The sequence below is a fragment of the Glycine soja genome, chromosome 7 (genome assembly GCF_004193775.1).
Source record: "Glycine soja cultivar W05 chromosome 7, ASM419377v2, whole genome shotgun sequence".
Taxonomy (NCBI): domain Eukaryota; kingdom Viridiplantae; phylum Streptophyta; class Magnoliopsida; order Fabales; family Fabaceae; genus Glycine; species Glycine soja.
The window spans coordinates 20,429,669-20,441,868 of NC_041008.1; the positions used below are offsets into that span (position 1 = coordinate 20,429,669).

The 12,200-nt window shown below is 30.0% G+C and overlaps 1 pseudogene; it reads right to left on the reverse strand.

The window, feature by feature from the left end:
- Nucleotides 1–3,073: 3,073 nt before the first annotated feature.
- On the reverse strand, nucleotides 3,074–3,765 carry LOC114420502 (annotated as a pseudogene).
- Between the last annotated feature and the right edge of the window lie 8,435 nt (nucleotides 3,766–12,200).

Below are 12,200 nucleotides of genomic sequence, written 5' to 3' on the forward strand. Positions count from 1 at the left end.
AGAGGAAGAAAGAAAAAAAAAAAAGAAAAAAGAAAAAGCGAATAGAATAAGAATTAAGAAAGGTAATGTAAGTGTTCCACTTGGTTTCTAAATTCTACTAATTGATTTAGTTCGTGGATTTGTCTTTACATTTGAAATTTTTTTTGGATTTTAGACTATATGCATTTTTTTATCTGGATTCTTTTTATCAAATCAGAACAAACTATGATGCCATCGCTATATATTGATCCTTCCTTTTCTTGAGTTTTGACTAAAAAATCATTATCATTCAGTGTATGTGTTTAATTGTACAACTATTTTCTTTTAATAAGTAGGAAATAATAATTGTACTACAATTTGAAATATTAATATTAATTAATGTAATATTAATGAATTAAGCAATTGTTAGTTAGTACTTCTAAAAATTATAAAATTATAAGAATTAAAAGTTAAAAATTATTCACAAAACTACTAACTATGTAACTTAACCGGCTTATGTATCAAAAATTAATCAGCCTAAAATTGTTGTAACTTATCTAGTGATTTTGAGTTTGAGATTCTAGATATACAATTGCTTAAATACTTTGTAGACTTATGATATCTTAAAAAATTATTAAAAATATCATTAACTCATTCCAATATGTTTTTTAATTTAATTTTAATATAGCTAGTATTTTAGTTTATTGTATAGGATAATGTATATTTTTATATTGTTGAAATTTATAATGAATAAATATTTTTAATATATAAAAATTATGTTATAAATAAAATTTATAAAAAATATCTTTGAGTATATAAATTATATTTTAAATTGATGTTAAATTATGACAAAAATTTATTTTTAAGAACTACCATGTCATTAATTTTAGTAAAATTAAGTTCAATTTTTTTTAAGTAAAATTTTCAAATTCAAACTTAATAAAAAAAAGTTTATAGAAACTTTTTAGTTTACACCAATAACATGATTATCTAACGTTATTGTATTTTTAAGAATTTAATAAATATGCACCAGGATTGTGTAGATTTCACATGTTAATCAATCCAAAATCAGTTTTAGTATTACTTTAATATTATTAATATAATCATTATAAAATTCAAATTATTTTTAATTATTGACATTTTACACCGACAAATTTTTAATATAGTCAATTAATAGTAAAAAATTATTAATATATTATTAACACATTCTATTATGATTTTTAATTTATTTTTAACATGATTTAAAAAAATATTAATTTCTTAAAATTATTTATCAAAGAATTTTATAGTTAACTTAGAAAAAACCTTTATCATAAATTAGTTGTATAGTATTATTATTATTATTATTTTGTACAAATGGAGTGTATACTATTATTATTAGTGGCGTACCCAGAACCCTAGTGAGTAGGACCAAATTATAAAAATTGAAACCAAAGGTTCAAGTATTTAAATATAAAATAAATAAATAAAAATAAATATGTGATTTTAATTATTTTAAAAAAAATTACTTGTAAATTTCAAAAAATGAGGGGTCCAATTGCACCCCTTGGATATAATGTAGGTTCGTTACTGATTATTATAGCGCTAATTAATTAATCCTATGCTATAGTCAATGAAATATGTGTTAATTTAAATAAATGTTCATTAAATTAAAAAATCTTAATAATTAGTGACAATCTCGAAATAATTTAAAACTAAAGAGGTTATAATTGTCTTAAAATGTGTTTGTTTCATGGATTCAAAGTTTCCCAAAAATGTAATATGAATATTACATAACCATGTTTATTACAAATTTTGAAAAATTATTTTAAAAAATTGTTTATTTTCAAGAATGTAACGACTCTCAATTTTATCATATTTTTCCACACTTTTATTCCCAAGAGGAGAGACGATAATCAGATATTCTTATGGGAATAAGTGAAATTATTTTTTAAAATATCATTAATTTCATTTTTATGTATTTTTTATTTAAATTCTTTTGAATTTTCAAAGATATTCTTACGAATATTACAAATGTAATCAAATATTTTTTAAAAATATTCACAAATAATATTTTCATGTTATATTTGTAGGAATAGTATTTGCTAGAATAAAAAAAGATTCTTTCGAGGAGTATTATATTCCGTAAAACAAATGTTATCTTATTGAAATGAAGAGTATTTTTTTTACGTTGAAATGAGGAGTATTTGAGTATTTAAGTAGTTGCACGGCAAGTAGTAATTGATGTGATTGGTTTTATATTCCTGTTAAATTCATTTGGTTTTGATTGAGTAACTCAATTGATTAATGATTATTCGCACCTTTTGAATTTTAAAGATAAATTTGACTTTATCTCACTTCGTTTAACTTATTTATTTTTTTCGATTTATCTCTTAGATTATTTTTTTGAGTCACGGAAATGTGCTTGTAATTTTTTATTTAAAAAAAAAAAAGAAGAAGCGCATATACATTGACTTTCTCACCCTGTGTAGTGCGTAGCCCTTGTGACGACTAAAACTAGAATGCATACTAATTAACTTTCACTGGCAGCAAGAATTTCAGGAACATGAAGAGTTATTTATGATCACAAATGAACTTTTACGCTAATTTGCTCCTGCTTTTCTACCAACAAATTAACAAACAAAAGCGCTTATGGAAACAATGAGAAGAAAAAAAAAACGAAAACAAAATGAAGCTATCTACTTCTAATCTACTTGGATTCATATACTATGATAAATAATTTTTAATAAGGTTAATTATATTTTTCCTCTTTCAATATTTTGTGATTTTTAATTTTTTAATCTTTAAACTTTTTGTTGATCAATCAACATATTTTAACTCTTGTTTTTTCTAAGTTTTAGTTCTTTCTATCTATTTTATCCATTAAATGATAGTATGCCATTAGGTTTATTGTTATTTTGTTTTATTACATTTTTTACAGTTCAAAATCACTAAAAATTATGTTTTTGAAAGGATTAAATAATTTAGCCACCACAAACTATGTCATCTTGAACAAATAAGAACTTGAAAAATCAAACTCGTTGAATTAATTCTCATAGGTCTCGACATTCTTCCATATATCAAAAGCTATGTCAATGACCAGATTCTTTCTCCTTCTCTTTAAACACCAACTTATTCATCTATACTTAACTCCCTTGCTCACATCAATGTTCAAGAACAATATAGAATAAATATTTGCACACATTGAGTAAGGTGGCCGATGAAAAGAGAGTTTCATGATTACCTCAACTTTTTTCACATGAACTAACTCACCTTGTCTTGCTCTAGATTTAAGCACTACCCATAACATAGCAACATCCCTTACACCCTAGACAAAATAGAGGTGGGGCTCAACCACAAACTAACTCCTGACCTTGATGGTGTTTGCAAATATATCGTTAATAAAAGCTTTTAATTCTTTAGTTACTCTACTGAATGCAAAAAGGGAGCTTTTGCTTTGTCCATCAATCCATCGACACCATATAATGAAACCAGGTGACCATGTTTTCCTTGGAATTCTCTCTCAACTTGCAGGGTTTCATTCAATCCAACAACTCACCACAAGGTCTTTAGGTGATTTGGAGGAGAATCCATTACAAACACGTCTAAACATCCATTCTCTAAATGAAAAACAGATAATATAAGGATGATCTCGAGAAGGTAAGGTCAAATACACACGAGATGTCATAGTTGAAATAAAACCACCTCACACCCAATAAGTGCTCATGACCTTATAATGAACTACACACCCATATCAAGAATGAAATCTTCAGTGAAATTACGCCTACAACTGCAAGAGCTTGAAAAGTAGGGGTTTGAACTATTCATTGATCTTTCAAAGTATTTATCCTCCAACTTTTTTGTTAGGAAGTAAAAGGCTAGAGCATGTATTTTGTAGTTTATTTCTCTTTAAGTGAGTAGATATTAGTAAAAGTAGTTCACATAAAAATGAATGATACTCTTTGTTAAATGTGTATCATGTCTATTTAATTTATTTTTCTAAAATCTTAGGGTTTGTTTGATTTCCTAAAAATCATAGTACTGGACAACACAAACATTATTGTTCCATGTTTGATTTTAAAAAGGATATGGAATAACACAAAATATATGGAGATGGACAACACACAAACTCCACTTTTTGTTACTCATAAAATCATTGAATATTTTTTTTTCCTGAAGTACAAAGTGTTTAAAAGATAAAAAAAAATCCCTATTTCTCTCTCTTCAATCTCCCCCCTTTATCTTGACCCTACTTTCTTTGCTTGTTTATTCTTAATCCATTTCACTGAATTGCAATTTTGACAAACTCTTTAATATTTTATTTATGATTTTGGTCTTGTTTCCTTTTTTGCTATAATTTTAGTTTTCATATTTTAGAAAATTCACAATTTTGTATATTTTTTTTATTTTGTTCTGATTGAATTGAATTCTATATAGCATATTTGTTTAAGGTACCATCAAGAAATAATTTAATTGACTAAAATATAAAAAAGAAATAAATATATGCAAAGTTGAAAATTCAATAAAAATTGCAAATTTTCTAAAATGTGGAAACAAAAAGGAGATTCAAAATTGTATATAAAAAATTAAAGGTGGACCAAAATGGTAACTTTGTCTACAGCATCTTGTTGCTTTTCCTATTCCATAATTAAAAAAGAACATTAGCTTTTATTTCTTTATATAGTATTATATTATTATATATATTATTTGACACATAATATAATATTTAGAGTAAATTACACAAATCTCTCCTATTTTTTTAAACATTTATTATAATGTATAAAGAAGTATGAATGCATAATTCTAAATAACTAATGAGGATTAATGTAGGAGTTGATAAAGATAAATGGTGTTTGTGTATGTTGGGTTTAAGATTGAGAAAGACAAATTCAGATAAGGGAAGAAGAAAACAGGTATTGGGTAATATGGGCGAAAAAGGAGTATAACTATTATTAAAGATCACAACAATGAAATTACAATGTGTGGGTTTAGCACTCTCATCGCACTTAACTATTGTAACTAACTCTCTTATATAGGAGTATAACAAACTGAAACAAAAATAACAGAAAATGGTTACAAACATAACTTATCTAACAACTAACTAAATAGACTGAATGATACACTGTTAGACATGTTGGACGCTCCACTAGACAGGAGACAAATTCCAACATAGAAGACTAGACTGGACGATATAGACGATGTTGTTCAGTCACCTCTTTCTTCCAACAATCTCCACCATGGTTCAGTAACATTTTTGAATCAAATATACAGAGTTATTTCTAGCAATCTACATTGAGTATATCTAGACAATGCATAAATTTTCTTCTAAGAACAAGCTTCGTGAACATATCAGCTGGGTTTTCTCTTGTATCAACTTTCTGAACTTCAATCCTCTTCTTAATACGAATGAAGTGATATTAGACATCAATATGTTTAGTCCTTTCATGATGGACTTGATCATTGACTAAGTAGATTGCACTCAAACTGTTATAGAAAATGATAGCTTTATCCTATGGAAACCAAAGATTGCTGATAAGATCCTTTAACTAAATTCCTTTCTTTGCTGCTTTTGCCAAAGTCATATATTTTGCCTTTGTTGTTGACAAAGAAACTGTAGGCTAAAGTGTAGCTTTCTAACTAGCAAGGGAATTGCCAATTGTGAAAGCATAACCAATCATTGATCGCCTTGCATCCAAATATGCAGTGTAGTCAAAATCTAAATATCTAGCAAGTGCACATGATGTGTCACCTTAGTAGATGAGTCCAATATCAATTGTATCCTTAAGGTACCTGAATATTCATTTAACTATTTTCCAATGTTCCTTCTCTGGTTTACCCATATAACTACTCACTACACTGACAACTTGTGCTAGATCTGGTCTTGTGCATGCCATTACATGCATTATACTTCCAACTACATTAGCATAAGAAACACAAGACATTTATTCCTTTTTCTAATTTTGATTTAGTAGTATTGAGTTTAGAGAGACGAATGAACAATGTTAAAGGAGTACATACCAGTTTCCTTGTTGACATCCTAATGTGATTCAACACTTTTTGAATGTATTCCTTCTGACATAAGAATAACTTATTCTAAGCATGATCCATCCTAATTTTCATGCCCAAAATATTTTTAGCAACTCCCATATCTTTCATCTCAAATTTACTATTAAGTAGTGACTTTAGTTTCTGAATTTTAGATTTGTCTTGAGATGCTATGAACATGTCATCCATATAAAGAAGTATATAGATTTATGCACCACCCTCCATCTTACTATGATAAACACATGAATCATATGGACTTCTATTGTACCCATGAGAAATGATGAACTGATTGAATCTCTTGTACCATTATGCTAGAGATTTCTTTAGTCCATAGAGAGACCTTTTTCAACCTACAGACATAATCTTCCATTCCTTGCACCTCAAAACCTTCTTATTGTTTCATCAAGATTTCTTCCTTCAACTTTCCATGGAGAAATGTTGTTTTCACATCAAGTTGCTCTAGCTCCATGTCCATAGTTGCAACAAGAGCTACTAAAACACGAATGGACGTGTGTCTGATGATTGGAGAGAAAAGCTCATTATAGTCCATACCTTCCTTTTGACTGTAGCCTTTAACTACAAGACACGCTTTATACTTGATGACTTCAGCGCTTGATAACCCAAATTTCTTCTTGAAGACCCATTTGCATCCAACAACTCTTTTGCCTTCAAGTAACTCAACCAAATCCCAAGTTTGATTTTTCTGAAAGGAATCCATTTCCTCATTCATAGCCACCATCCATTTATCAATTACACAACAAGTAATTACTTCATGATAGGAAATTGGTTTGAATGAGTCAACTTCTTTTGCTACTTAGAGTGCATAAGAGACGATATCATCAAAGCCATATCTTTCAAGTGCTTTGATTTGACTTTGAGACTTCCTAAAAATAGTAGTCTTAGGCTTCCTCGTAAGGTTCCGACTCGTCTTGTCAGACTTGTCCACTAGTTTAGATTGATGTTGTTGGGGTTGCGTCTGATATTTTGTTCAATATCATCAGGTGCTTTAGAGTGCTCCTGATCACTAAATTTTTTTATTGTGAAGCTCTCAAACTTTACCTTCTTAATGACATCTACTGCATTGCTTGAATCTTCCATAGACTTAGAATGTGTTAAGTTAAAAGACATTTATTAAGACCCTTAATTATTTTGATTACATGTAAACAAATACAATGGTTAAAAGTTGTGTCTTATGCGCTATCAGAATATGTTTCACGAAGATAGAGTCATGATCTGATACGACATTAAAGATGACATTTAAGACTTTATTTAATATTCTGTGTCTGAGATTTATTTTGCAGAGACACTCTCCTAGGATTTGAAAAATTCTACGAAGAATAAATGAAACTAAGCTTTGAAATTCCTCAATCACCATCAAAAGGAAGTGGTTTCATATACTTGCTCTGACACAAAAGGAAGTGGTTTTCTGCTGTAGTGTTCAACACTCCAGCGACAAAGAGTGGTTTCTCAACATGAAAAGGTACGTGCATTTAATGCACACATTTAATACCCAATGATCACATTCTTCAAAAGCAAGCTTAAGAGAGGAAATATGCTCGTTTATAGACAACAAATACTTGGTTGAAAGAAGCCTATAAATACCAAAAGCTTTGAAGACATGGAGTATGAATTAAAGCACTCACTATTCAAATTCTTTTTGTAAAAAGCTCTCTATGTAAATTCTTGTAATGTTTAGAAAAGCTCTCAAAATACTTTGATTATCTTGAGAGAAAAAACTAAGTGTTGAAATTATTTATCCATGTAAGACGATTGAGTGTTAGTCATTGTGCAATCAAAATAAACAATTCTTCTTATTTGTGTTAGAGCCAGCAGTGACTTGGTAGGATAAATAATAGTGGTTGTAACAAGCTTGGCGTAGAGCTTAAGTTAAGGAGTCAAAAGTGGTAGGATAAATACTTGTAACTTATTGAAGTTAGTGGAACTTGGTGGGTTGCCAAGAACTGAACGTAGTCTAGGTGATTGAGATTAACCTAAAATCTTCTGTCTTATACTGTTTATTTTATTTTATGCTCTTTAAACAAACTCAGGGTTTGAATTTAATTTTTGCTTTTGAAAAACTCCATTTTTTATATGATATGAAACTATTGTGTGATTTACCTTGTGAAAATATAGTATTTGCTTCTTTAGTTTTTCTTCACCAAACTATAACATTGTTGTTTTCGAAAAAATGTTTTAAGTTCAGTAAAAATCACAATTTAATTCCCTTCTTGTGATATTTTTTTTTTACAAAATGTAATATATAGAGTTCATCAAAAGTGACATCTCTACTCAAAATGACCTTTCTTTTTGACATAGACCAGATTCTGAATCCTTTGACTCCATTTTCGTAGCCCATAAAGACGTCCTTCTTTGCTCTAGGCTCTAGCTTACCTTCATTTACATGACAATATCCTGGACATCCAAACACTTTCAGCATTGAGTAGTCATCTGGTTTGTTAAACCATACCTCAATAAAGGTCCTAAAATCTATGGCAGTGGATAGGGAGCGATTCACCAAGTAGCATGTTGTGTTGATTGCCTTATCCCAAAAACTTTTATTTAGCACTGAGTTTGATAGCATGCATCTGGGCCTTTCCAATAAAGTCTTGTTCATTCTTTCAACTACTTCATTTTGTTGAGGAGTATGTCGAAAAGTATGTTGTCTTGCTATCTAGCAATGCCTTTTTCCTTATAGAATTCATTGAATTCTTCAAAACAGAATTCCAAGTCATTATTTGTCTTCAAATGCTTAACTTTGTTTCCTATTTGATTCTGCAAGTGTCATCCAATGCTTAAAACATTTGAAGGCTTTAGATTTCTACTTCATTAGAAATACCCATGTCATCCTTGAGTAATCATCGATAATTGAAACGAAGTACCTTGCTCCTCCTAGGGATGGAAATCTCAAAGGCCCTTAGCAATTAGAATGGACACAATCCAATGTGGCCTTTGTAGTGTGCACTGCCTCTGTGAATTTTTTCCGGTGTTGCTTCCCACAAACACAATGCTCACAAAACTGAAGAGGTTTCACCTTATGATTTAGCTTACTCAGAATTTCCAGTCCTTTTTCACTCATGTGGCCCAGACACATATGCCATAGAGAATCATCATTGGACGTAGGACTTCCAGCTTATGAAATAGTTGAAACAGAGCATGTCACTGTTGAACCTTGAATGATATACATATTCCTTGCTCAATTCCCTGCATTACAATAAACTTGTCTTTCCCTTTGATTTTCATAACTCCACCTTCAACACAATAGGTAAAACCTTTTGAATCCATGGCTCCCATAGAGATTATATTCTTCTTAAGCTTTGGAATATGACAAACAATGGTTAAGGTTCTAAAAATTCCATCATGCATTCTGACTTGTATAGTACCCATGCCAACTGTCTTACAAGGAGCATTGTTACCCACCAAAACATTACCACCAGATTTCTTCTCATAAGTCACGAACCAGTTTTGATGTGGGCTCATATGATAAGAATAACCTGAGTATAATACCCATTGTTCAGAATAATGTTGTTATTGATCAACAACTAAGACTACCAAATCATTTTCTGATGAAGAATCACTTTGAACAACGACTGCAACATAATCTTTCTTGATTTTCTTAGGACAATTTTTCTTCCAATGGTCAGGTTTTTTGCAGTACTTATAGATACCCTTTGGATCAAATTTGCCCTTCTTGAATTCTTGGTCTTTCTTCTTTTTCTGCCCTTTTGCAGAACTGGTTACTGATAATTCAGAGGCAAAGACTTCATCACCATTTCCAAAAGCTTTGTGTTGAAGTTCTCTTGAATAGAGACTAGACTTGACTTCCTCAAGTGTGATGCAATCATTTCCAACACTTAGAGAATTCATAAAATTCTCATATGAAAGGGGGGAGAGAGGCTAATAGAATCTTTTCAAAATCTTTGTCTTCTAATTTGACATCAATATCATAGAGCTCCAAGAAGACAAAGTTTAACTCATCCAGATGATCTTTCAAAAGTGTACCTTCCTTCATACGAAGGCCAAATGTACATCATTTCAGTAGCAACTTGTTGCATTGATTTCTCCAACTTGTGTCCTAACACAAAAGCATTTTTTCTCTTTAGAAACTTCAAAAAGAACTTCATTAGATAGCGACAAAAGAATTAGCAAATGCATTTTTTCTTGTTGTTGCTCAAGAGTAAACTTATCAATCTTTGTTGGTTGACCATAAAGAGGTTCACAGTTCCCTTCTTCTTTCAACAAGGCATGCATCTTGATGCACCAAAGGTTGAAGTTGTTCTTCCTCTGAATTTCTCGATATTGATTGTGTTGACCATCTTCTAGATTGAATCTTGAAGACTCAGATGGAACAAAAACAAAATGGTTGATATTTGATGATGCAATCCTACCCCCCAAGGGCATTGGATAGAAGACTCCAAGAAGATTGGGCCAAAGATGCAAGAGAATGCCCTAGGGTTCTCATGAGCCTTAGGGTAGATTTCGGGCCCATGGGCTAAGTATGAGCCCACTTATCTTTGTACATATTAGATTAAGGTTTCATTAATTTTGGGCCTTGTATTTAGGGCTCCATAATGTAGGTAGGGTAACCTAGAAATGTAGGATTTTTCAGCCCTTGTATTTTAGGGCACCTAGACTAGTTTTTGTATTAGGGGTAGTTTTGTAATTTCTCATGCATTAAGTGAATATTTGATGTGTGTTAGAAAATAAATTTAATTGAATTGGGAGAAGCCCAATCCAATTAAATTTTAGAGGGGGAGGTGAGCATTTGCTTGCTACACCCCATTGCCACATCATATAGTCACACTTTGTGCATGTTCTTCATGCTTTACATGCCTCATGACACCTAAGCACACTTAGTGGAGAATCTTTGACTTGATATTGGATTAGTGGGATGAACCATAGCTAAATTTCACTAATCATAATTAGTGAAATTTTAGCTCCAAAATTTGGCTCCACAAATTCAATTTCAAATTCAAGTAAAATTTGAATAGAAATTCAAATTTCCCTCCAATTTTGTGTGACACTTAGGCTATAAATAGAGGCCATGTGTGTGTACCTTTTGGGATTTTGATACCAATGGAGCTTACATCATTTGATGATTAAGACCCATCACAAAATGGATGTGAGACGATTTGAATCGAAGTTCTAGATACCAGTTTGTTGGGTTTAAGAATGAGAAAGAAGAATTCGGATAAGGGAAAAAGAAATAGAGAGGATCTTGATTCATTTTTTTTCATTATCTCATTTTACTCGTTTAAGATAATGAATGCATTTTAATAAAATAATTGATAATATTAATTTCTTTGATAAAATAATAAGAAATTTTTTTATTATAATAGTAATTAAGTAAGTATATATTAAAAGAAATTAATTAATATATTATAAGTTGATATATAAAAAATAATTAATAATTTTTTATTCTCAATTAAAGTGACCAATATTTTAAGACAAAAAAATATTTTAATTATAGACATTATATATATATATATATATATATATATATATATATATATATATATAAAGTGTAAATTAACAAATTATGATTATAATTGTTCTTAAGATAAATCCAGTCCAAGTTGTTAACGTACTCTTTATAAAAAAAACAAATGAATGTATATTAACAAATACATGTGAAATTTGTTAACATGGATCCACTTATTTTTTAGAAGAAATTGTTTTTAAAATACACTCGGGTACAAATTACTAACACATTTCTTCTCTAAAATAAGTGTATCTATGTTAAGACAATAAATTAGGCTTTGACAACTGATTGAAAGAGACTCTAAGTCTTTAATAGAGGGCAAAACCTATTATATAACAGTTAATTAACATAATTCACTACTAGAAAATAGAATTTTAACATCGGTTATTAAGTACTTTCAACATCGGTTATTAACCGATGTTGAAAGTAATAATGTTAACATGAGTTTTACAAAACCAATGTTAACATAAAAATAACAACATCGGTTTTTAAAAAACTGATGTTTGTCAGACCCTAATTTTTTCCGGATGATCATTTGCTAAAGTTTTAATTCTTGCTAGTTGAATTGAGTTGCTTAACACCAGTTGCCATGCAATTCGTAAGGTTTTTCAATGTTTCGAAAAAGAATGCAAAAAATACCCAAAAGGGAGGGCAAAATGGTCATTTGGTGACCTTTTTAGGCCCCTGGCTCGTCTAGGCTAGCTTCTGGCTCGCCTAGGCCACCAGAAAACTTAAGGCT